Below are 24,661 nucleotides of genomic sequence, written 5' to 3' on the forward strand. Positions count from 1 at the left end.
TAATGTTGAAACTTATAATATATGCCAAACATTCTAGGTAGTATGATTATTATCACTATAATTATTATTATTACAATTCATTGTGCAAATGTTGTGGCAGACACCTTAAGTAGAAATAAATGTTATAGGAAATATGCCATAGATGATTTTTATATTATCTCCTTCCTATCTTGGCTTAATAGACAGTTATATGTTTGACTTGTTGTAGCTTATAGACTTTATCTCTGATTATTCTGTTTATCAAAAAGAATTAAAAATACCCAATGAAAGTCATGTCATTTCATATTGACAAACTTATGTTAAAATAACAAAGCTTTCCATGTTCAGGGAAATATACTTGGGAGATTTAGTATATTTACAATGGCAACATATTGGGGAAATGATTTCTAAAGGACTCATCCCCAAATAGTGTGTATTGTAAAAACTTAAATCCATGTTCATTGATACACATGACCCTTGAAAACTAGATAAAATATAGGAAGTTTTTCTAAAAAGATGTAAAACTAGCTATTCTGCTAGGATATACACATTTTTATAATATCTGTATTAATTGTTGTCCACACATGTTTATGCTATCCATGTATCCTAGGGATTGAGAAGTACTTTTATATCTGTCATGGATTTGTAGCAATTGTGGCCATCTGGTAAATATTTAATAGAAGCATTAAGTATATTTTTGAAATGTGCTAACTTCTTATACAGTGTTATATTTTAACATTTTAATAATTATATTTGTTTTCATGGCATGTGGCTTTCCTGTTCACATTGGTAATAATGCCCCTAACCTTTCACCACTAAAAAGTGTTAAATTAAAGTTTCCAATTTATGTGCCACTGACCCTTTATTTTAATGTGATCTTGGTCTAATTATTGTAAACACGATTTAACAAACCATATGCTCACTCATCTGTTCTTTATTGTATTAATGTGTCCCCTATAAAGGACTCTAAAATGAATGTATAGTAGCCATGTGTAGCATGGCTGATAGCTAATGGGTATTCCTGACTTATTTTTGAGATAAAAATAATAAAGTACAAATCAATAATAAAGTGATAAATTAAAACAATAAATTATAATGTAATAAAGTATCATTTAGGATAAAAAAACAAAAGTTATGACGTATTAAGAATAGTCTAGTAATTTAGTCACGTTTAGAAAAACTGTGAATCTACTCAAAATCAGTGTGTGGACATATCCATACTTCTGTATATACTCTTGAATAGGGTTTTGACTTGACTGTAATCTACTAATTTGTGAAAAAGCAAAGTAAAACACAAAAATTTTAACTTGATTCTTTCTGGAGCTGGTTTCAACCTAAATTCCAAAAACTTGACTTTCAGACTTCAGAATAACTCTAGACTTAATGCACTGTTCTATGGATTAATTGGTTCTTGACTTACTCTAATCATATTACTAATGTACCAGGTGGCCCGGATATATTTTCATATTTAGGTTTTACGTATTCTACTTTTTTTTGTATTTTGATCTTTTTTTATTTCTATTAAAACCACAAGTACTTTATTTCCATGGCTCTTCCTTGAACTGAAAGCCTTGCTTCTTAAATAATATTTGATGTACATCTGGGAATCAGACAATGGATCTCATTAATAGATAACAGTAAAAACAAAATAAAACAAATAAAAATCTATCTGGACATCAGAAAGTTTCCTTACTAATAATAACTGCAGACATTGCCTCAGAACCTTACATGGATTGAAATAATTATCTTAAATGGGAACTTGAATTCAGAGGGTAATGTAAACTATAACATTTCTTGACTTTTTTTTTAATTTTTTTTCAACATTTATTTATTTTTGGGACAGAGAGAGACAGAGCATGAACGGGGGAGGGGCAGAGAGAGAGGGAGACACAGAATCGGAAACAGGCTCCAGGCTCTGAGCCATCAGCCCAGAGCCTGACGCGGGGCTCGAACTCACGGACCGCGAGATCGTGACCTGGCTGAAGTCGGACGCTTAACCGACTGCGCCACCCAGGCGCCCCCATTTCTTGACTTTTTAACTCTGCATTTCTTTTCATTCTTCAGTCTTGGGTTATTAACCTTATCATGATAGCAGGTGGCCAACATAAGAGAATGCACAAATTGTTCATTGTCCAACATCCTAATATACTGCCTACTACGGTGGATTACACTACCTATGATGTACTGTATCATCTTATGACTTGTAATAACCTAATGATATGAAACAGGCAAGGACAGAAATACAAAACTTCATATGCTTAACCTATGTCTGAACACCTTTGTTTCTTTTCAAAAATAGCTGAATGAAAAATTTAAATAGATCCCAGTATAAACAGGCCATTAATTTCATTGTACTCAGAATATTATTTTATTGTACCATCATTTTCTTTGATGTGCATATTCACATGTTACAGCACACATATGGAGAACAATTTCAAGGTATTTAAAATAGGCACACTGGAAAGCCAGTTGTTAAAAGATATACCAATGAACATACCCAAGATCAACTTACTCTATCTTGACCTGAGGCACATAACAATGTTCTAGAGAGAGCATAAGCACATAAATTATCAGTATTCCCATTAGACAGAGAGATATCTGAAATCATGATACATGCTGGGCAATGTTGTCCATGTTGAAATTTTTGCTCCATCATTTTATATCAGGGTAATAAAGAGAATAATATATAGTGACAATATATAATCAAGTCTTCCCATTAGATTTTTACTTTGTGATAGATAATATATTTAGTTGTCATCCTCAAAACCCATTCCCAGCTTTCTTCTCACTTGAATTCTTCCATCACTAGGACTAGAAAGAAAAGTATTCCATTTTCCCGCTCTCTAAGGAGGTAGAGAAAGCCAGTGACACACTTTATGACATTTAAATGAAAGTTTCCAGGAAAAGAGATTCTTTTTTTAATAAGGAGGTGGATTTGATGGGAGAAATACTTTCACTATTTGTCTCTTTTTCTTCTTTACTTAAGGACATGATGCTTGGAGGTAAAGTAGCTATTTTATGGTCATGAGGCAACAAGCAAATGTCCCAAAGCACTTACTAAAATGGTAGGGCACATAAATATAATGAGTCAGGATGCCTGCCTACATCTTTGAGCAGCTACACCAGCCCTGGAATGCCTGTATATTTACTTGCTGATCTATGAGAAAAATAAACTATTTGTATGAGCCACTGTCTGATTTTCTGCTTTTTGCAAAAGAATATATTCCTAATTGACACCCACATACATTCAGAAATGGTTTTGAAGCTGAAGGAGCTTCTGTTCATACTTTCTCTGATACAAAGTTCCAAATACCAGATGGCAAGTTCCTTGGATATTTGTTGGGCCTTGTAAGGTTTGAAGTGAGTCAAACTTATTTAGGTTTCCTCCTATTCCTCAACTTTTGTATGTAGGTCAAGGGCTATCCTCAAAGTGCTAAGAAATGGAAAAGAATTCATAGGAAGGCAATACATATTCTGAGGGATTTATAAGGAGTAAGAAGGGGGTTTCAGAATTAGTCTCAGCAAGCCCTTTGAACACATGAAACTATACAAGCCATTTCATTTTACCTTGTCTTCATTTTGGTCCTGATTTATGGAAGGAATGTCTTTCTTTACTATTTATGTTGTCTATCAGGCATTCTTACTCCTTAGTCATTACAGAAATGTGGGTTCCACAATGTAGAGACTTCAAATGCCCCTCCCTATTTGCTCTAGCCACCCCCCCCTTATTTATTCTGAGTCAAGTGTCATGACTATGGTCAATGTACTAACCCTTGTAAAGAACTCAAGTTCTAGATCATACTATAATATTTTCCACAGTGAACGTAGATGGTATGTTCCACCCATTTTGGGTTAAAAGTAAAGTTTAAATGTAGGGAATAATTATGAAGAGGTTCATATCTTTTGCATGAAAGGTAAAATTCTATTAACGATTTTGTTATATCGTGTTTTCTAAAAATAAGTATTTGGCTGAAGGTCACAAAAGGAGATACTATCTTTTTTAGTGTTTTATAAAAAAAAAACAGTATTTTTAACAGTCTCCTAAGTGTGTGTTATATACTATTAATTGTATGGTAAGGTAATGGTACATCACCATTTTAAGAGATGAATAAATTTAGATATAGAATTGTTCAAAGTCACAGAACTACTAAATGGTAGAACTGAGGCTCAAATGCAAGTCTTATACCTGTGTCTCTAAAATTCCTGTTGTTCCAGGTGACCTCATTTCAAAAAAGTATATGGGAAAGATAGGATAAAAAAAATTAATTCTAATTAAACTCTTGGGAATTTGCCTATCTATGGACATAGTGCCCATTAAGATCTTTCAAATATGGGAGGTGTTGAATATCTTTAAGTTAAAATATATTTGAAAAATTTTGTTTTGCAGTGGAAAAAATTGAAAAAGTTATTCAGAATTAGCTACCTAGCCATAATTGCTTAAAAAAAAGTCAAGCTGTGTGGTAGCTTGCAAAGTGCTACAATGGACAGAGTTTGAGTACAAATAAGAAAAAATGCCAATATGGACAATTAATATATTAGCTTCAGTATAAAAACTTTTATTGTATTTAGGGTATTTGGGGGGGATATGTATCATATTTAAAAATAGTTTAAAGGTGCATACTATCATGAACAAGCCTTATTTGTATTTACATAGTTTACTGCAACGTCAAATTTTATTTTGTACCTAACTTCAATCTAAAAGAAGAAGACGACAAACTCTAAAAGTATAGCATTTGAGGAATCTCTAGTAATGGAAGGATAGGTGATTTAGGACAATCCACACAATGAGAATATATATATTCCAGTGCCATATGTGTGTGTGTGTGTGTGTGTGTGTATTTCCCCAGGATAACATGTTCAGGACATGGCGGAGTATGAATTGATAAAGAATGGGCCCAGTATTTGAGGGTTGCTCTTCCTCTGTGGGCATTTACCATGTATGTAGGGATTGCTAAGAAGTTGAGCATCACTTTTGAGGGTATCTGGATTTAAGCATAGAGTATCCATCCGTAGAGGAGCCCAGGTGATCTTTCTTTACTTGGGGCTTATATCTCAAGTGACAATAGCTTAGTAGTAAGAGAAAGAGAGGGAAACAGGTGTTCATGAGGATTTCAAGCTCAGCCTTGAATCACCTGAATGATTAAGACTTAATCTCTAAAATGTGATTGCGGTGATCTGGTTCCAGATACCAGCAAGAGCAATGAAAATAATGAATAAAATAAGGCAAGATGATTATCTCAAGAAAAACATATCTTAGGTTTCAATATTTCTAAAAACATTTTGTAAATACAAAATAAATAATAACCATGCACACAAGGGAACAAGAGACATGCACAATAAAACAAAAACCTAAAAATCCACAAAAGCTAGCAGAACGGACAATTAAATAGACACACAGAAACACCAGATATTGGGAATCCTTGGATATCAACTTTAATGTGCTATTTTTAAAGCACATATCTCAACATATATGTGCTATTTTTAAAGAGATAAAAGACAAGATTGAGAATTCTAGCGCACAATCTTTAAGACAAAGAAATTTTTAGAACTCAAGAGTATAAGTGAACTCAAAATTTAGGCTATGGGATCATGAGCAAATTGGACAAAACTGAAGAAAAAATTAATGAACTGAAAGAAAAGACATGTAAAAAAAAAACTCCCAAAAAGAAGAATGAAAAATACGATGGAAAGATGGAAAATGCACATGATAAGCATAAGAATACAGAGGATACAAATAGGAAGGTTTGGATCTACAGATGGAGGGGGGGAAATAATGAGATAAAAGTAATATTTGAGGGGCATCTGAGTGGCTCAGTCAGTTGTGTCTGACTCTTGATTTCAACTCAGCTTATGATCAAGTTGTGAGATGAAGTTGTGAGATCAAGTCCTGCATTCAGCTCTATGCTGGGCATGGAGACTGCTTAAGATTCTCTCTTTTCCTCTCCCTCTGCCCCTTCCCCCCCCACCCCGAACAATACAATATTTGAATAGGTAATGACTAAAAATTGTCTAAAATGAATTAAACACATCAAGCCAAATATTCACAAAGCCTCCTAAAAGTAAGAACAAATAAATAGAATTCCACATGTAGTCACCTCATAGTACAACCTCTAAAGAAAAAAAGAAGATAAAAATTTAAAAACAGCCAGAAGGGAGAAAAATAAATACAATGATCAAAGGATCAAAAGAGAAACAGTGGCCTTTTCAACAACAAAAATGAAATCCTGAGAACTTGGATTGATATTTTTAATGTGCTAAAGGAAAATAAACTGCCAAACTAAAAAATATACTTAGTGAAATATGTATTGATTAGGAGGTAACACGAGGATGCTTTTGGGGGGTTGATAGTCTTTTCTGACATGGAGAGTAGTTACACAGGTGTTTGCTTTGTGATAATATATTAACGTGTGCCATATATGCTTACTCCAAAGGTGACTGTATGTAGTCTGACACTTTTAGATATAATTGATATGCCAATGAATTCCAAATTACATCTGGCTTGGGTATTTCCATGAACTTCACATTACATATCAAGCTCCATATCTTACACTTCCACTGGGTTTTCAATAGGAATCTCAAACTTGACACATCCAAAAATGAGTTTCTGATATCTATATCCCCTTCCCTAAATTATTATTTCAGTGAATATTAAATCTATCCTTCCAGGCTTAAAAAATTGTTGTCATCCTTGACTGTCTTTCTCACACTCTAAATACATCTATTTAAAAATTAATTTGATTTTTTCTTCCAAATAATTTGGTCAGCCTCCTGCCCAAGCCACCATGGTCTCTCTTACCTCAGTGACTGCTGTAGCTTCCTAACTGGTCTCCCTACTTTTGCCCTTGTACAAAACAATAGAACAGTCAAAGAGGTTCTGTTAAATATGAGGCAGTGGCTCCAATCTCCAGGTGCCCCATTAGTCTTCCTTTCCATTTCCATTCCCCCTCTGACTTCATGTCCTCCTACTTTCTCTTTAGTTCATTATACCTCAGTGACAGCAGCCTCTACTCTGATCCGTAGCCTTGCTTTTCACTTAGGATCTCTGCACTTGTTATTCTTCTGGCTGTAATACCTTTCCTCCAGATATCCTCACAGATAGCTCCCTGACTTCCTACTGATTTCTACTCAAAAACCACATTCTCAAAGTGCCTCGTCACTCTATCTAATTTTCCCATCTCCCACACAGGCACACAAACATCAACATATATCATCCTATTGTGATGTTTTTTCCTCTTAGCATGTATCTGTATTTATCAGTAACTTATCTTTCCACTGTCTACACACTAGCATGTTAGTCCTGTGAGAATAGAGATGTTTGCCAGTTTTGATCATTATTATATCTCCAACATCTAGAATAGTGTCTAGCGCCATAGTAGGTGCATAATAAATATTTGATAAGTAAATTCTGAATAAGTGAAAATAAAGTAAAATAGTAACTTCATCCTAATCTACACCTGTAAATATATTAAGTGAGTGACTCAATTAATATGGATATGGCAAACTAAAACAAGACAATCTAAATAAGAAAATGCCTTAAAACATGTTTATCAGAATATTCTTTTGAGTCTTTCATTACACTACCTGGCCATGGTAAAGACAGCTTATCTAAATAATTATTTTTTATGTCTGTTAATATATCAAATTATATATAGGAATTCCTAGTTATAAAAGTAACCTAGTGATTTAAAATACAGTGTACTGGGGTGCCTGGGTGGCTCAGTCGGTTGAGCGTCTGACTTTAGCTCAGGTCATGATCTCGCAGTTCATGAGTTTTAGCCCCACATCAGGCTCTGTGCTGACAGCTCGGAGCCTGGAGCCTTCTTCAGATTCTGTGTCTCCCTCTCTTTCTGCTCCTCCCCTGCTCACACTCTATCTCTTTCTCAAAAATAAATATTTTAAGAAAATTGTGTTAAATACTGTGTATTAATAGAAAATTTGAGGTAAAGTAAGTCCAACATATTAGGAAACAATTGACATTGAAAAGACAGTTTATTACTCATAGTCCTCAGGAGGAGGGGGTCATGCCACACACCTGGGGAGCCATACAGGTGGCTCCATATATGCCATATAAGCACCAGGGTTGCCCATGAGGCATAGGGAGATGGAGGAACTGTGTGTATCATCTTTCATTTGTGATTTCTAAGGGAAGGGATGGGTGAGGTAGAATCAGCATGACTGGAATTGGCTAATTGGAATAATTTCAACCAGGTCTGCGGCATAGGGGCTATGCCTAGCTGTCTGTACTGGACCCTACAGCGATTACAGCAGGTGAATAGTGGCCTGATATGTGGTTGTGGGCATGGACTCTGGATTGGTTAGTTTATATTTGAAAAGTATACTGCTTGCAGGGGGACTTGTGGGGAGAAGACAAGGGAGGCAGGAGGCCAAGGCAAGATGACTCAAGCATATTATTGGGTTGTCAGGAAGCAAGCATGTCCAGCTTATGTGTATAGGGCAAGTATTTAAAGCAGCAAGTTTACAGAAGCCAAAAACATGGTTAACATATCCAGTTAATTAGCCATTTAGCACCATCTTATATGTGAGTTGTAAATTCTCCATGGTTGGACCAGAATTGTCAACTGGATCCATTTGATGTGAGCATCAAGCTAACTGACAAAAGTTATAAACACTGATTATAATATGTTGACAAATTATGATAGAGCCTAAATTTAAAGCAGTGTTCATGTTGGATGTCATTTAATTAACCCTTTGGAACCTGCAGTACTTTTTCTATCCCAAATTTTATGAAAGATGGAGCTGATCCTCAGAAAGTGTTTCTACTGCCCAGGTTTATATGCTAGAAATTGTTGGCACCAAATCTACTCCAGCAACCTAAAGTCAAATATTGATGAGCTGTGTCACAGAAATCCTTGGCTTAAGCCTTCTAATAATTTAGTCCTTCAGAAATAAATAAGTAAAAACATGTAGCCATTTCATATTTACAAACTTGTGTAACTTTAGCAGTTAATCACTGATGCCATTAATCATCAAAAAACATAGGTTTTATACTTTCTCCTTGCTACTACTTTATACTGACAAGTCCTTGGGTAGTATTCAGAAGGCTGGAGAAAGTTCAATAGTTAAATGACAGGATTTAACCCACCGAGAGTTACAATCACATCCTACAGCATTTCAATGCAGAGTCAGAGCTAGTATTGAAGCTCCCTGAAAACCTGTCTTCCAAAAGACTCACTGACGTAAGTTATAGCTGTCTTTTTACATAGCAACTTATTTTCATACCAGTACATTAGTATTCCCCAGTGCCTTTTTGTTGTTCTTCTTGTTAAAATAAACTGAATTTTAAAAGGAAGATGTCATGCTTATTTGGAAATCTGTTACATGGATCTTTTATCCTTCCTTTCTTTCCCCTTTCTGTGCCCACTAGTTGAATATATATGGGAATTTGGGTCAGAGAGGCTGTGTCAATGTAATTTGGGGATCAGAAGTACTCATTTACTTATTTGTACATAATATCATAAAAATATATGTTCTCCTAATCAAATAACAGTGATTACTAGGTAAGAAATATACTGAGTATAGATTAATGCTGCTTTTTCTTCATCCATAGTAACAAACATTCTACATCCCAGGACACAAGAGGGTTTAAATATTCTGATCCAAACAATTCCAGCAGGTTAAACATCCTCACTGGATTGACTTTACTGATTGAAATGTCGGGTCTCAATGGCCAGTCCTTCTGTTGTGCTTTCTCTAGATGACATGAGGAAACTTCTCTCCCTGACAAGAGATGAAACATTTCTGCCAGTCGAGGTGACACTGTGTTCACTCAATAATGATACAAGGCCCTGAGGTCCTTCCATATGAAAGATAACAAAGAAATCCTCATTAGCCAACTGAGAAAGAATAAAGGTCATCCCATGGAGAGAATGGCATTCGTACACGTCACCTAGCCATTTGTTCTTCATTAATTCTGTAAGCCCAAGCTGGGCTATCATCCAGTAGCATTTCAATACTCTGTCCTCTGTCAGAATTAATGCTTAGGGTGTTTGTTTCCTCTGTAATGTACTTAAGAGAACATTTTATGGCCATTTGCCTTCACATCAATGAATTCAAATAATGTTTTAGAACGTAATATGATTAGATTTAATATTGCTACTAACAGTTTGGATTTCTCAGATGAAATAAATGAGAACTGTAGTCATCTATTCTAAAGAGCTCATTATACAAATTCCTAAAACTTACTATCATTCTTAGTGATGACAGTGTGCAAAGTACTGATTTAGTTATTGCCTTATATTTAAAAAGTGCTTATTTACAGGAAGAGACCTCTAAGTCATTTTATTTCTTATAGTGAAACTTTAGTCTATTAGTTATCTGGTAAAACATATATTTTCTCCTTGTTACTACTTAAGTCTAGACTTTTCTCATTATTAGATAGAAAACAGCAAAAACAGACTTCTACTCTAAAGAGTGTTGTAAAAGTAATCTTTAAAAAAGACACATATTGGGGTGCTTGTGCTGACAGCTCAGAGCCTGGAGCCTGCTTCGGATTCTGTCTCCATCTCTCTCTGCCCCTTCCCCACTCACACTCAGCCTCTCTCTCTCTCTCTCTCTCTCTCTCTCTCTCTCTCATAAATAAACATTACAATTTCTTTTAAATTAAAAAGACACATATTGTTTCTTCTGTCCAGATTATTTGGTTAGTTACCTAAGACATCTTATGCTATATATACATAATTTCCATAAACTGAGATTACATGTCTTTGACGATAGTACAAAACCCTGAAGTTTTTAGTAAGAAGATATAAGGAAAAAAAGAAGGAAAGATACAGGTTTTTCAATAAAAATTAAAATATTATTAAATATATTTTTAAAATATATTTAAAAATTAAATATTTATATTTTATAAAATAAAAAATATATTTAAAAAATAACATTTTAAAAAAGCAAGGGAACATACGCTTTTAGTAATTTTCAAATAATCTTTATTACTGAGTGTGCTAACTAGGCCAATAGTATCAGGTTTTATGGAAAAACATCACCTTGGTAAGTACTGTAAAAGTCACATTCTCAAAAGGAAAATAACTATGGTAACACTATGTATAGTAAGAACCATGCATGACTATTTAGCTAATAAAATAAAAATTAAAAGTCATGAATCTACCTAATTGCATTAAAGATTTGAGAGTGAAAGCAAGTAATAATTCTAATACTTGATATTCCAGGATATAATATTAAGGTCAGCATTTTATTATTATGTCATAGAAGCATTAATTCTTTCAGTTGTAATTTCTTTAGGAAACACAAGTGCGTCAACACACAGATAAGGGCAAAACTGTAGCAGTTTGACAGGTTAAATTAGGTCACATTTTGGGAATAAAATACTCTACAGCAACTCTCCAAATGTGTCTTTACAATGTATATTATATTAATTTGAATTACATCAATTTAAAATAATGTAACAAAATTTATGTGAAACTAATTTCACATGCAAAGTCCAAAATCATGTGAAGTATGCCGGTTTATCACATTATTTCAAATTGCAAACTGTGTTGTGACTAGTAGTTAGTACCATTGGCAGGTGAATAGAAATCTCTCAGTTGTCAACATTTATCTGGTTTTATGCAAAATGTGAATTATAAAAGTATTCCAGGAGTGTGTTCTCATATATATCTGCCTAAATATAAGTCCTTTCACAGAAGATGAGGTTTTGTTGTACTGAAACCCTGCTACTCATTTTCAGGAATATAGCTTTGAGAAGGGTGAAGTTGGTATTATTCCCTTATTTATTCTGTGTGTTCTGTAAACAATGATTTAGGGGAAAATTAACACTCTCTTTTAAGCATGTCCCTGATGTGAAGCTACTGAGCTCACTTTTTGCTGTTTCTCCAGATAGACACTGCCAAACCCCAAGGCACAATCTTCTCACTCATGTACCAGGCTGCATGTCTAATGAAAGTCAATGAGAAATGTCTGTCTGCTGTAGTTTTCTATTGAATTCTACTTGCTTGTGATGCTATTTGCAAGTCAATTGCAAAACCAGACTAATTTCTCTTTTCTATGTTATATGTTGGAATACATTGCCTGGTACATGATAGAGACAAGCTAAAACCATGTGCATTAAAGCTGTTACTTTGCATTTATACTTGTCTCCCCTATTGTTACGTTGTTGTTATTTGGGATTTCACTTAAAAATGACGGGTCTCCGAGCGCCTGGGTGGCTCAGTAGGTTGAGCGTCCCACTTCAGCTCAGGTCATGATCTCACAGCTCATGGGTTTGAGCCCCACGTCAGGCTCTGTGCTGACAGCTCAGAGCCCAGAGCTTGCTTCAGATTCTGTGTCTCCCTCTCTCTCTCTCCACCCCTCTCCCACTCACCGTATCTCTCTCTCTCAGAAATAAATAAAAACATTTAAAAAATTAAAAAATATAAATGATTGGTCTCCTCAACTTACTATGCAAGTGCTTAATCCTATCATTTTATGAAAAAAAAAAAGGTAAGGAAGTAAAAGGAGAATTCAAAATCAAACCTGAGCTTTATTACCATCCAAACTAATCGTAAGAAGTTTCAGGCGTTAAGGAATATTTTAATGAAAATTATACATCTTTATATATGAATAATTATTACTTTTGTAACCAATATCATTTAATTCAAAGGAACAACATAAACACTATAACACAATTTCACTTTGTGAAATGACTTGTGATGTGTATCTCAGAAAAGGAGATACTTTAGGCCAAAGTCTCTGTAGTAGGAAATTATTACTATTCTTCAACTTTCATTGTTTCCTCCCTCTGAAAGTTTAATGTATATAGTTTATAAGGTGTTCATGTCTGAAAATATTGCATCAAATTATGTTTTTCTTACCACTTTTTTTCTCTATCATCTATTTTCACCACTAGTATTCCTCTTTTCTAAATAAGCTTGAAGATGTTACCCCAAAAGCTGCATATAATTTAAGGGCAAAAATAGCCTCCTCCTAACCAATAAAAAAAATAACAGTGTCTTTTCTTCTTCCTGAAGTGGGTTTGTATACATATGCTCTCTCTCAGTCTCTGTTCTTTGTGTCCTTCCATTTCTCCCTTCTTCCATCCCCTCCCTCTCACACACACACACACTTCTGTAATTACACACTGTTATCTGCCTTCCTTAGTAATACCAATTACCCCCAGACTGGGTTAGTTTTGGGGCTCAGTTTGCATATTTTTTCCAGTGACTTCCATTGCCTGGAATGTTCTTTCTTCTCTAGGTGGGGGTTGAGGAGAAACACAGAATGAAGTACTTTTTAATCTTTTAACACTTAGCTTAAATGTCTTTTCCTTGTTACCTTTCCCATGTGTGTCCCCAGCCAGGCAGTCAGATGCTCCCATTTTAATCATGAAATGCTTGTTTCATATGCCTTTACAACACAATTTATTATAAGTTTTCACTAGGTCTATGTCTATCCCCGAAAAAAACACAATATTTTAATATCTTATTTAATATTTAATGTCATAGACCTAATAAAGTGCCTGGCCTATAATAATTCCTTAATAAATATTAAAAAGATAAATTTAGATGCCTGAGCCTTCTTCCCTGGTTTTCTTCCCTTCTATTGTTCTACTGCGAAATATTTTTTTCTCATTCTTCATCATTCACCCATCCATAAAACTCTTATTTTCTTCCAACTTCGGTGAATTGATTTTTTTTAATTCTTTTCTGAAAATCTGCCTTCTCTGCCAGCTTCTTCCTCTTTATTATTAATAATAGATTTTCAAGACTGCTATTATAAAGTCTATCATTTAACACAGGAGCTTTCAATTATATTCAATGCTCTAAAACAGATGTTTTGTTGACCATCTTGTCACTAAATTCTCAGTGTTTATCATAACTATATTTTGGTCAAGCCTTAGCTTATAATTTGGTAGTTTTACTCTAAAGTCTTTCTTCTTCCTAAATGCAAAGCTTATATATATATATATATACACACACACTATAAGGGAAAGGAAGCTGCCATCTTCCTTGGTTAGTAGAATGGCTCTTCTTCGTCTCCTTCTTCCCCTTCCCATTCTCTTCCTCCTCTTCTTTATCCCCTCTTCTCCTCCTCTTCCTCTTCCTGCTTTTTGGCCATTTCTTTACATCTGTGTCTTAGGATAAAACTATAGATGATGAAATGGCAAAAAGTATGTTCTATAAAATGATACGACTCAAAGTGTGGTCCATAGAACAGAAGCATTGATACTATCTAGGAACTCATTAGAAATCTAGAAATATAGTTGAGTTCATGTCCAACTCCAGATCCACAGAATCAGAATCTCAATTTTCCGATATTTTTATGCACTTTAATTTTGACAAGCACTGATCAAAACTAAATCCATTAGTCCATGAGAACTACACTTAGAATAGTGAAACAATATGACACTATTTTTAAATGTGTCTATGTGTGCTTCTAGACTCCGTGGCAGTGCTGTAAAACCTAATAATTACAAGTGTAATTTTCTAAATGCCAAAGATAGGCACTTCTGTTCACAAATACAGAATGAACATTTTTGTTCAGAGAAGATTAATGACTTTGCACAATACGTAGGTGTCAACTATGGGGCAAGCATTGTGTTAGGTTATTTATTATAATGTAACTTAAAACAAGTAAAATCCCTGCCATTACTGAAGAAGCAGTCTGATGAGTTGAAGTGTAAAAGATTAACTGACAATCACAAAACAGTATGACATCGTACTGGTATTTGCTAAAAGGAGGGATTGGGAGGAGCACAAGGAACAAAAGGACAGGAGAACAGGGACATATTCTGCATGTACAGAATCAGGGAAGGCTTCCTGGAAGAAGTGATGACTAAGCCAAGACCTGAAAGTAAAAGAGGAGGTAAACCTGGAAAAAAGAATACAAAAGAACGTTCTGGGCATATGTATGTGTTCATAAGTGAGAGAACACATGTCCCAGCTTCATGTGATCACAGTAAAAGTAGTGAAAACTGAAAGGTATAAGTCAAACTTGGTTTTACTATGGCATAGGGCCAATATCAATAGTTATACTTATGGATTACAAATATTTATCTTGGTTAAAGTTGCAGAGATATAAAAGGAAGATTTTTAATTAAACTAGATTCTTCAAATAGATTTACAACTGGTGGCATATCTATGCAGTGCTTGTGACTTTCTTCAGAGGTAGGCAGCAAGGAAAATGTGGGAAAAAGGGCAAAAGTCACAGCTTTTAACGCTGGTATTAGAATGTTATACATCTTTAAGGAGGTCGTTCCTCCTTTCTTTGATAGGGGGTAATTAGCATATTAAGATTATGTAAATAATTGTGCAAATTGAATTTTTAACCTCCTCCTTTAAAATCTTCCTTTCCTTTCCAGATGACCTCAACTTTATTCCTTATGTATAAATTAAGTATAGCAATAGAAATCATGTCAGTGTTAGAAAAACTTAAGACATCTCTCAATAAATTTAAAATGTAAATCAAATTCTCTCTAAATTAAAATTACGTATTTCTTGGTTGAATAGCGGGTACTGGTTTTTCTTTAATCACTATTCTTTAGCTCATCATAAATCTTCCATATTATATATGCTCTCTGCCAAGTATTTTAAGTGAAACAATTTAAAAGAAGCAGTCACACATCCCAATCATTGGTATTTTAAGTGTGAAAGAGTTAATTCTGCAGCAGAAGGTTTTAAATAGTATGCTAAACATATATGTATTTTTTTTTCTGAAATTAGGGGCATATTTTGGAATTGAGGAGAGAAAAGATAAGGGCCCCAGTTCTCTTGGTGCTTTTTTTTCCCCCATTCCCTTTTTCAAGGTCCTTGACCTAGTTTGTCATTTTAATACTTTATTTCTTTCCTTGCCAGTTTCTTATTCCCTTGATTGTAACTTTCTTTGTCAACACCTAACAGCCAAACAAAATTGATCAAACGGAAAAAGAAGGATTTTCCTTTGGGATGTAGTTTTAAATTTATTTCATTCCAAAATTCAAAATTTCTTAAATTCTTGAAGTGGAAATTAACAGCTGCTATAAACTTTTAGCATGCAATCACCTCCTGAAACTTTCATGAAATTGGAAGACAATTTACATTGGCAGAGCCGTTCAAGTTATCTGTTATTATATGTTATCTTCCTACATAAATATCTAGTTATTTTTAGTTCACGAATTAATGAGCTGCTCCTTGAAATATGATAATTAGCCACAATTTGACTGATAGAAGAAACAAATTCTCTGATGGGAAAATGAGAGGCTTTCAGGAATTTTAATCCCTTATGCAAAGCATATTTGAGGCAAATATTACTACCCTGCACACTTTCCCTTGTTAGAGAAAACTGTTTTCATTTCCATCAATCTCAGTCTATTTATTTAGAAATTACTGAGTTATTAGAGCTGCTGTCTGGTCTCTTGTGTTTAATTTTCACTCGGCATCACATTTAGAAATCCTAGCTGCTGACGAAGTGCTGTGTGGTTCCATTTCTGCATCTTCCAGTCCTATAAAATGAATCTTGCTGTGAAAAATGAAGATTAATGGGCTTCATAATGACTCTCCCCTGCTAAAACCAATCTGAATAAAAGAGAGCGAGAGTGCGGTGCAAGGGTGTGTGTGTGTGTGTGTGTGTGTGTGTGTGTGTCTGCGTGTGGTGCTGTTGGTGTGAAGAGAGTGATATGAGGACAGAAACACACCAAAAATATCAGTATGGATTCCGTTGGATAAAAATAAGCCATGATGGTATGGCGGTTCCCCCAAAAATTAAACATAGAATTACCATATGTTCCAACAGTTCTACGTCTCGGTATATGCACACACAAAAAATTGAAAGCAGGGACTCAAACAGATATTTGTGCATGTATGTTCATGGCAGCATTATTCATTATTCAGCAGCATTATTCATCTTTCAAAAGGTGGAAGCTACCAAGTACCTACTGACAGATAAATGGATAAACAGAATGTGCTATATCTATATAATGAAATATTGGAGCCTTGTAAAGGAAGGAGATTCTGAAACATGCTACAACATGGATTAACCTTGAAGATATTATGCTAAGTGAAGTAAGCCAGTCACAAAAGGCCGTATACAACTCCACATCTATGAGGTACCTACAGTAGTCAAATTAACAGAGAAAGAAAGTAGAATGGTGGTTGCCAGGTGTTGGGGTTGGCTGAGGGGGAGTCGGATAATAGGGAGTTGTTTAATGGGAACAGAGTTAGTTTGGGTAGATGAAAAGAGTTCTGGTGATGGCTGGCACAATGTGTACTTAATGTCACTGAATTGTACACTTAAAATTGTACATATAAAACATGTTACATATATTTTACTATAATAAAAACAAACCAAACCAAAACAAAAGACATAAGCCTAATTACCAGCTCAGGAACCAAGTAACAACTTGTTGCAAGTACAGCATTTCAAAATATAAGGAATAAATGTTCCAAATATCTGTTGTTTTCTTAGAAAAACTGTTAGTAGCTTCCCAAGGCTTCCAAAACAGGTATTAGTCACCAGAGGATTTCAACCCTCTCAGTGAGTACAGACTCTGGATACCCCCATTCACATGAGCTTTCTTGAGACTGGACAGACTTTTCCATTTATGTTAAATGCCACAGACCGCTAGTTTCTCTGAAAACAAGCTTACAACAATTTTAGGCTTTTGAGACGAAGGCCCTGACACAGGTGCTGTTTATGTGTTAAATGAGAGACAAGTTGATAAATAGAAAGTGCTTTGTCAACCTACAGATTTTCAATCAATTCCAACTCCTTCACTGTTAATTACAGGGAACTTCATTACTCAGTTTCTTTCGCAAATGTCAACTTCAACTGGACACTGGAGAGTATTCTGGCAGTATCCCTTCCATGGAAGTTGACAATTCACCAGACCCAGGTTACATACTTATCTTTTTAATTATGTACTAGGATATTCGTTATGAATTCACAAATATCTGTGCTTAATCTCCTCCCTAATTAATCTCATTAATTAATTAATATCATTAATCTGGGCATGGGAGCCACATGGATTAGTGTAGGTGAGGAGAATCCTAATGGTCTGGCCTTTTGTTTTTTAAAGCAGGGAATTTAATAAAACATGGGAGTTATGATAGCCTTGTTACTATAAAATGTGTGACATTTTATTTTTTTGTGTATATTTGCAAGTGATTCACTACATATTTTTAATAATCATATTCTCAATTAATATTAAATATGATTGGAATTAAACACAATTTCTCAGCAGCATCTATTAAGTCCAGCAATAAACTTGTACTTATTATTCTCCTTTCAGTGTCAAGAATATCCATTTCTTAAATAATTGTGAGCAAGTTGCCAGAAGCACAATTTCCTTTTCTCTTCTTTCAGTTTCCAGAAATTGTTACACACCATTGCCCTTTGCTTAATAGTGTGGCATCTCGAGGCAAGCTTAACTCTGACTCTGTTGAAGGTGCGCATTGATCCAGTAGCTTTGGCTTCCTTAGTGAATCAAACTCAATATAGCCCCCTTTCCTACTCTTTTTTTTTTTCAATTTTGTTTAATTCTCTCCAGAAATGTCCAGTGCCTTTCTTTGCCAGAAACTTTATAAATATTAACATGCATGGCAGTAGGTCGAAATTACTTAAAAAGGATTGTCAGTCTCAATGAACTACAAATCTAGGAATAGGGCTCACATCTGATCCTATTCCATAGGAACAAGATAGTGTTATCTACAACTGTGTTACAAAGTAGAGGAGATTTATAACAATACATGATATTTACTGAATACATAAAATGTGCCAGATACTGGATTACACATTTTACAAGCTCCATCTAGTACAGTACCCAAGATAATTTTAGAGGTCACACAGTCATGCCATTAAGCTAAACTGAATAACATAAAGAAGTAAGTCTCTTTCCAAAGATCTTTTAATTGTGATTAAATCAATGCAGAAGTAATAATTTTGTGCCAATCTGTCTTTAACAGCTCTCTAATTGCTGGTTCTCTTCTTTAACAGACAAAAAAGGAACCTCAGGCATAGCTCATGACAATGCTTACCTGGATTTTGATAGTACTGTTTTATATTGCTTTTATCCTATTTATAATCACCAATACAGGTATTCAGCTAGTAATCATGTTTAAATAAATAAATGCAATAGAAATAAAAGTGGTCAATGTAAAGAGAAATACAGTTAAAGAACAGTCCAAGAGTATTAAGATATAACAAAGTCCAGAAAGTGATATAAGAATGATGAGAATAGGGTGCTTGGGTGTCTGGCTCAGGTCACACTTCATGCTTCATGAGTTTGAGCCCAGCATCAGGCTCTCTACTGTCAGTGCAAAACCCACTATGGATCCGCTGTCTCCCTTTCTCTCTGTCATTCACCCCACTTGTGCTCTCACTCTCTCTCTCTCAAAAATAAATAAGTGTTAAATAAAAAAGAATGACAAGAAAAAGTGAAACACTTTTCACTTTTCAAGATCATAAGGGTGGATTAAAAACTCCTTCTAAAATGGGATGGACCATTCATGGATTCTGTATGTATTGCTGCAAACACAGTATATACTAGATAATATGTGCAGTTCTGGGCATGTAAATATGATATTCATAATCCTTGACTCAAAAAAGCTTATCATTTCCAGAGGAGAGGGTTATTCAACAGCTATATATAATAAAATGCAATGACTTTTCCTATTTAAAAACAAAGAAACAAAAAAAAAAAACAGTTCACAGTGCTGAACTACTTCACAAAAATTACACATCCAAGAAAATCCATTGTCACAGAAGCAGATAAAATAGGATAAAAGCAACAGCAGCCAAATATTTATTTGGCCATTCATTTAATCAAGAAGACTCATTTCTTACTTGACTTCAGGTAAGTTTTCAGTCTGCCTTTCTGAGTCTTGGCTACATCATCATTAGAATTGCTGTGAGAATTAAAAAACACAGGGTTTATAAAATGCTTAGCCCACTGCATTGCACATCTCATAAATTAAATAAATGAAAACTTTTTATTAATGTGAATCTACAATGTGACAGTGAGTGTCAGGTGATTGACATCAAAGTTACATACAGTTTCTGTCTAGTAAAAAGGCAGTGAAAGACAGTTCTAAACCCAAGAAGCAAAATCTAGGAGACCACTAAAGCCACAATGACTTGTTAGGCACAACTGGAACATCAGAGGTAAAATGTTAAGACATGAGATTAAAACAGTAAAATGATAACTATGTGTAGCTACATAAGGAATTCTGACTTGATTCTATATTTCACTATCTTTGTATTTTTTTGCTTGACAAACCCCTGAAAATTAGGCTAATATCTTAAATTTTTCATTGTAAGTTTAATAGAAAAAGAGGTAATGTCTAAGGATTTATAAATAATAATGAATTTAAAATAAACCATGAATATACTGAATGAAATCTAATTTCTGTGGTTAATATAAAAATCATGACCTATTTTGAAAATATGTGAACACATTCTTCTTTAATAGTTGAAAACTTTACATGAATCAGTTTTCCTCTTGAATTCATATTTTCATTCCATTTTCCCTAAGGAGTTATTTTCTTGTTATTATTTTCATATCTTGAAATATTTTATAGGCTATTCTATCATGATTCTCTAGTAAAAATAACAAAAATTTATTTTAAAAATTCCTGTGTCCATAATACTCTAGATATTCTTTCCTTTTAGGTTGAATTTTTGGCATGATTATTACTAACATCCAACATAAAATATTACATATTTCAATCAAGAATTATTCAAAATAACAAAATGTTATTTGAGCTGTATTCTTTAATAGCCATAAGACATTTTTATAATTAATTCATATATCCATGAATATAGATGTCCTGTTGTTGGAATAAGCATAGAGTCTCGCTTATTTTTATTTTATATATAAATGTCTTGAAAAATTGGTCACTAATTATATAGATGGGTATAGGAAGAATTATGTTTTGTCCTGGCATTCAATTCTTACAAATCATTTTGAATCTTATGTCAAAATCACGTAATAACGTATCTCAAAAACTATTTTTAGTGGTCTACCAATTGATTTTACTGAAAACGAAAAAAAACTGGATGCCATCTGACTCAAAAGGTATTTGTCATATAGTCATTAGATTCATTCACTTTCTAAAACTAATGCCAACATTTTGAGTGGTACTTTTGTTCAGGACCAGGGTTCTACTTGTTCATGCAATGTTCAATAAGTGGTACAAGGTATGGTGTTCTTTTTAAAGTGGGAAAGGGTGACAAGATATGATGCCTAAGCCACAAATGTCTAGATCAGTTTAGGAAAGGGTATTTGAAGTCTGAATCTATTCTATGTTGGTATTTTCCATGCCTTTTGGAAATGTCCTCACCCAGCATGACAGTTAATTTTATAAATAATGTAGCCATCAAAATTTTTTGAGAAACAAAAAGATGTTGTTTTTGTTGTTTTAGCTGTCAGAAAATAACCTTACTGGAAATAAAAAAAAGATGAATTGTGTGGGGAGTTGGTATATTAGGAAGGTTTTGCAATGTTTGGCTGAGAAAATGTGATCTCTTTTAGGATGAATTATTTAAAATATATGTATTTTCCTAGCAGTGCTATTGCTGGGTCATAGGGTAGGTCTATTTTTAATTTTCTGAGGAACCTCCACAATGTTCATAGCAGCACTCTCAACAATAGCCAAATTATGGAAAGAGCCTAAATGTCCATCAACTGATGAATGGATAAAGAAATTGTGGTTTATATACACAATGGAATATTACATGGCAATGAGAAAAAATGAAATATGGCCTTTTGTAGCAACGTGGATGGAACTGGAGAGTGTGATGCTAAGTGAAATAAGCCATACAGAGAAAGACAGATACCATATGGTCTCACTCTTATGTGGATCCTGAGAAACTTAACAGGAACCCATGGGGGAGGGGAAGGAAAAAGAAAAAAAAAAGAGGTTAGAAAGGGAGAGAGCCAAAGCATAAGAGACTGTTAAAAACTGAGAACAAACTGAGGGTTGATGGGGTGTGGGAGGGAGGAGAGGGTGGGTGATGGGTATTGAGGAGGGCACCTTTTGGGATGAGCACTGGGTGTTGTATGGAAACCAATTTGTCAATAAATTTCAGAAAAAAAAAAAAAAAAAAAAAAAAAAAAAAAAAAAAAATAAAATATATGTATTTTAAAAGCAAGATCAACAGAGTTTAGTGACTAAAGACATATAAGGAATAACTCCAGGTAAAACTTCAAACATTTCTAATCAACTCACTAATTAGGGTATCAATGCCATTCACTAGGAGCAGAAATATGGAGAGAAAATATGCTTACGAAAATAAGTTTGATATAAATACTTGTTTTAAGATTCATGTGATATAGTCACAGGATGTTCAAAAGATATTTACATGTACAATGCTAGAAAGAAAGGGAGTTGAAGCAATATGGTGGAATAAGATGTCCCTTGTAATATCTCACCCTCAACAACAACAATTTGGCATCAATCCATAGACAAAAGGACCTTTGTGAGAGCTGTGGAAACCAGCACCATACACCAAGGGACCCACGTGTTGGGTAAAAGGCATACAGAACATGGGGGTGGGTTGTAAAAAGATATAACTTTTGTATGTGATTGAAGTAAAAGATGCTATTAGCATGAAATAAGACTGTTAAATCTATAAGATGATTTATGTAAGCCTAACAGTAATCACAAAGCAAAAACCAACAATAGACACACTAATGCAAAAGAGAAAAGAATCAGCATACTGCTGTAAAGAATCATCTTACAAATGAAGACAGCAAAGAGGGAGAAAGGAACAACAAAAAGGCCAGGAAACTATTGATAAGATGGCATCCAGAAGTCCTTACTCATCAATAATTACTACTAATGTAAGTGGCCTAAATTCACCAATCAAAAGGCACAGAGTGATGGATAAAAAAATATCACACCCAGCTCTATGACGCCAAAAGACTTCAACTTTGAGAACACATACAGACTCAAAGTGAATTGTTAGAAAAAGATATTCTATGCAGGTGGAAAACAGAAGCAAGCTGAGATAGCTATACTTTTTTTGGCAAAACAGATTTTAAGCCAAAAAGTGTAATGAGAAACAAAGAAGGTCATTTTATGATAATGGTATCAATTCACCAAAAATGTATAACACTAAGAAATGTGTATGTACCCAACATCAGAGCACCTAAATATAGTAAGCAAATACTAAAAGACCTAAAGGGAAAAATAGATAACAAAATAATAACAGTAGGGGTTTTCAACACTCTACTTTCAACAATGGATAAATCATCCAGACAGAAAAATCAATAAGGAAAAGTTAGACTTGAATTATACTTTTAGCCAAATGGACCTAACAAACATATACAGAACATTTCATCCAACAACAACAGAATACATACTCTTTAAAGAGCACAGGGAACATTCTCCAGGATATATCATAGAATAGGTCACAAGACAAGTCTCAGCAAATTTAAGAAAATTGAAATCATGTAAGTATCTTTCAAAACCACAAAGCTATGAGACTAGAAACAAATAACAGGAGGGAAATGTGAAAATTCAGATATGTGGAAATTAAACAATACACTCCTAAACAAGTAGTAGGTCAAAGAAGACATCAAATGAGAAATAAAAAAAAAATATTTTGAGATAAACTAAAATGGAAATACAACACACCAAGACTTATGAGATACAGCAAAAGCAGTTCTAAGAGAGAAGTTTATAGTGATTAATACCTACATTAAGAAAAGAAAGAAAAGAGCTAAAACAACCTACCTTTACACCTCGACAAATCAGAAGTAAAAACAAAACAAAACAAAAAATAAGCCCAAAGTTAGCAAAAGGAGAGAAATAACAAAGATCAGAACAAAAGTAAGCAAAAAAAAATCAGAAAATAGAAAAGATCAATGAAACTAAAGCCAGTTTTTAAAAGACAAAATTGGCAAAACTTAATTGAGACTAAGGAAAAAAGAGAGAAGACTAAAGTAAGTAAAATCAGAAATGTAAAAGAAGACATTATGAATGATATCACAGAAATACAAAGACCATAAGAGACTACAGATGACAACTATAAGCCAACAAATTAAATAATATAGAAGAAATGGACAAATTCCTAGAGAAAACCTACAAAGATTGAATTACGAAGTAAAGGAGATTGAATCAGTTATAAAAAACCTCTCAAAACAAAGAAAAGCCAAGGACAAAATGGTTTCCCTGGATTTAAAATTATAAAGTTGAAATGAAGCTGTAGTAATTAAAACAGTATGTATAGCATGGTATGGTATACTGACATAAAAATAGACCAAGGTAACAGAATCAAGCTTTATAATATAATTCAACAGAATCAAGAGCCCAGATATTAACCCTTGTATATATGGTCAATTACTATTTGGCAAGGAAGAAAAAATATACAATGAGTAAAGGACAGTCTCCTCTATAAATGATACTGGGAACACTGGACATTCAAATGCAAAAGAATGAAATAGGGCTGCAATCTTATATCAATCACAAAAATGAACTCAAACTCGAATGAGGACTTAAACACAAGACCTTGAAATGGTCCAAGAAGAAAACCAAGAAGAAAACCAATTCCAAGAAGAAAACATAGGGAGAAATCTCTTTGACATTGGTCTTGGCAACTATTTCGATAAGACACCAAAAGCATCAGTAACAGCAACAACAAAAACAAGTAATTGAGACTACATCAAACTTCTGTACAGCAAAAGAAACAATCAACAACAACAAAAAAAGGCAACCTATGACAAAATGGGAAAAAATATTTGCAAATCATGTAT

Source organism: Prionailurus viverrinus, chromosome A1 (assembly GCF_022837055.1).
Source record: "Prionailurus viverrinus isolate Anna chromosome A1, UM_Priviv_1.0, whole genome shotgun sequence".
Lineage (NCBI taxonomy): Eukaryota > Metazoa > Chordata > Mammalia > Carnivora > Felidae > Prionailurus > Prionailurus viverrinus.